The sequence below is a fragment of the Notothenia coriiceps genome, unplaced genomic scaffold (assembly GCF_000735185.1).
Source record: "Notothenia coriiceps isolate Sejong01 unplaced genomic scaffold, NC01 NC01_scaffold00026354, whole genome shotgun sequence".
Classification (NCBI taxonomy): Eukaryota; Metazoa; Chordata; class Actinopteri; order Perciformes; family Nototheniidae; genus Notothenia; species Notothenia coriiceps.
The window spans coordinates 403-4272 of NW_011359055.1; the positions used below are offsets into that span (position 1 = coordinate 403).

At 39.9% G+C, this 3870-nt stretch overlaps 1 long non-coding RNA gene across 1 annotated transcript; it reads left to right on the forward strand.

The window, feature by feature from the left end:
* Positions 1-302: 302 nt before the first annotated feature.
* On the forward strand, positions 303-3438 carry LOC104956772 (uncharacterized). Its single transcript, XR_799598.1, has 2 exons — positions 303-414; positions 705-3438. It is a non-coding gene; the product is annotated as an uncharacterized lncRNA (long non-coding RNA).
* Positions 3439-3870: the final 432 nt, after the last annotated feature.

Below are 3870 nucleotides of genomic sequence, written 5' to 3' on the forward strand. Positions count from 1 at the left end.
CGTCATTTCCTGCTATCTTCTCCATGCAGTCAGTCAAAATGAATGAATGAATGGGCGTTTCTTTGACTATTTATAGGCAAACATGGGCGTTACGTGAAGCCCGCAAAAGCTGCACCGCATTTCGAGTCGGTTGTGATTTATAAAGGGAAACCGGCGTAGGCCATACGCACTTTCCTCGCCGGTACGCAATGTTTGGTGAATCGGAAAGTGGCGGAAAATGTATGAACCTATTTTTCGGATTTCTACTACGTAAGTAACGTCAATCCTACGCACGGCGTTATACATGAGGCCCCAGATCTTAATGACATGTGTTGATGGTTTCCTCTGCAGGGTTGCCACCAGAGGATCAATGAGCTGTTCACAGATAAGATCGGCATGATCGGCATCGCCGCTTTGGTGGTCGCAGTTATTATGGTAAGAACAGAAAGCTGCACATCACACCTCAAAACGTTATATAACATATTGTATTGATGCCTGAATGGATCTAAAAGAAGACAGAAGACATTGTCATACATTCAAGTTTAGATTCGCAAGATTATCTAATTCGAGGACACAGACACCAATTTGGATGAGCACCCGTCTTAGTGAACATTATGTTACAATAAAAGGCCTGTATTATACAATAATATTTAAAATATTGAATATATTAGCATATTTAAAACATTCAATCTAACCACTGCTTGTGTTTGTGCTGGTCCTCCCAGATCTTCGAGATGATCTTCAGCATGGTGTTGTGCTGCGGGATCCGCAACAGCCCAGTGTATTAAAGCGAGGGGCCGACAGCCCGCTGGAGGAGGGAGGACCCCCGCGTTTCCGCCTCGCTCTTTCCCTTTTTTCTCTTATAAGCAGGAAACGTCACGTATTATGTTGCTTGCTGGATTTAGTCCGCTCTTTGAGAAGACAGCGTAACACATCCTCCATTGAGCATTTGAATTACACTGTCCATTCTTTTGTTGTCGGTCACACATGCTGGTTTGCATATTGGACCCATGCTACCCTAACCTGATATGTAGATATTATATCACACCAGTCACCAGTCCTGGTGCATTAATACTTTAGTGATGCATTAGTTGTTTACTGCTTCCTCGCGTATGAACATGCTCTTATATTCTTGGTTTTATGGATGTTTTTTCACTGTTTTATGTATAAACTGTATATAAATATATATATTAACAGTGCTTTATGACTGCCTCAGCATGGAAATTGTATTACAGCAGATCCTTCTCCTGTATTCTTCCTGCACTCTGCTTGTTTGTCTCGCTCTAGACTGAACCAGATGATGGTGTGTGCAGGAACTGACTAAAGAAGTAATTCTCAGTTAACCTTGTAACCTGGAACCAAAGTCAAAGTGACCCGATGTCTGTCATGTTGGACCTATGGAGTGTTTTGTCTTTGGCTGTCTGTCGCTCATCATGTGTCCAAACTGTCTGAGTGCTAAGTTGTATAAAACATTTATGGAAGGGTTATACAATTGTATCAAATGAAATCAAGTAATGTACGTTCAAAACACACTTTGGCTTGTTTGGCCGGCCCGGCTTATAAATCCTCACCTGCATCTCAAATGTAGTGAAAAGGTCTCATATGAATATCATGAAAGTCTCAATATCGTTTGTGTAATATGTTTAGCAGGCAGGAACATGTCACCAGGCTTTTGCTGCTCTGAGAAATCATTAGTTCACCTTTAGGAATTTGTTTGATGCAAGTGGATACAATTATTACAAATGATACATTTAAAAGGTTTTATACAACTTTGCACTTATTTGTGAAGGCAACGTGCATAATGTTATAATCATCTCTCCCAAATCAGAGGAATTACATTGAAATATGACCCATCACATTTCAACTCAAATCAAGTTGGTGGAAATATCTGGTTGAGTCTAGTCCGGCCTCATGTGACCTGCTGTGTCATAGTACTATCTCTCCAGCTACTACCCTTATCATCACCATCAATCAAACTGTGATATATATGGAGGTCCATTCCTGCCAGCGGAAAAAAAGAAAAAAAAGTCCCCCAGCCGAGACTCCGGGTATTTAACCTGAAAAGATGAATAGTTCCAGCTTCACTCTGTTACTTTGTTATTAATCCCTTACCAAGAAGTATTCAACTATCATGTTGTAACGTCAGTCTAACAAATTGATTTCACGGCTGTTGGATTGGCTGTTTGCTGTGTACTATAGGGCAGCTCAGTGACATTGAAGGCATAGTTTAGATGTTTTTAGTGTTGTTGTATGAGAAGTCAGTGGAGTGGAGGGTGTTTGGCAGACGCCCACTTTGAATAGAAACAAGTTACAGTACAGAAGCTAAGCTATCTACTGCTGTGGAGCTGCAAAACATTTGTTATCCACTTAAAAGAAAGGCCTACCTATTCAAATCAATATAAATTTGGCTATATTTATCTTGACCTTGCCTGCAGATGGCCCATTCCAACACGAAGCACACCAGACTCCACTGACAAAAACGGTTATTTTGGCCTTCAGAAAATGGTAGTTTCTTAATTCAGTAGTTTCTGTTATTGTGTGACTTTGGTATGTTTATTACACCAAAGTCACACAATAAAACAAACTAACTAACTGATACAGTTATATAGATGCAGTTTTTGTCAATGGAGTCTGGTGCCTGAATACAGTGTACAGTTAAATTGATATAGACTTTTTCAGTGGGGCCTCCATTTTAGAGCTTCTCAAAACATGGGGGGTGCCAACCACCATCCACTGGAAGTAGGATAAGAACGTCATACAACCCTACTTCTAAAATATCCAAACTATCCCTTTAACAGCTAGTGTTGAGCCACAAATCAGTCATAACTGCCTGCTGGAGTTCAGCCAATCACATGCTGTTTATTTGGTGCAGCAGGGTATGTAGCTGGATACTGTTCTGTCCTGAGGTCTGTTCCCACTAGCTCCCGCTGACACTAACACACACCTGCACACATCCATCACACACTCACATTAACTGAGTCATCTCGTGTAACCTTCCATATTATCACAGCTTTCCTCAACCAAGTAAAACCTTGTTAACATCTCATACTTAAACCAAGAAACAGTAAAAGTGTCTTGTAATATTTACAGCTCTGACGTATTAATGAAATCATGAAGGCTGTAGAAAGACAATGTATGCCTTTTCTTCTTCTTGTATTGTGATATCAGTGTTTGGTACGTTGTCAAAGGAGTCTGCGCAGAGAGGGGGAGATTCTGTGCCAGTGGTGAAAAGTGACCTTCAATAGTTTCTCCCCAGAAATCATTGGAAAACGTGACAACAGCCACCAGTCCAGTATTCTGAAGACTTCTGTGTTTGTCAGGACCTGCTGTCCATGTTGCTGCCTTTTTAAAAACAGGAAGTGATTCTCAGGATCCTCTGCCACTGAAATCTCAACCCCTCTCTCTTGTAGACTTTGGTTTGCCCAAATATAAAGGGATTAAATGTATTTTACAAATAAACAATCAGGTTGTCTTGTCTTTTTGGGGGGGAATTTTCTACAAAAACGCCTCTGAAATTGTAAGATCCCTACGTTTTTTTTCACCATTCATTCCAATGGCTGGCGTCTATGTCACGTGATCTTCAAATTTCTCCCTGCAGAAAAAAAAAACATGGCCGAACTTCGTTTTATTCTCAGTGGAAAATGCCTATTTTAGGGCGAGACACCCCAGGTGAATAGGGTAATTTTTTTAACTTAAAGATATCATCTAAACATTTCTCCAGTTAATTACTTACAATAAGGCAATTGTTTTTTGTATTACAAGTTTTCTGAAATAGCATGTTTAAATATGCAAATTAACCATCATCTCATTAAATATGCACATATTTTAACACATTTCAGGAACCAAAATCTGAACTTTGGATAAAGCCATGTTCAAAATTATTGTTTCATT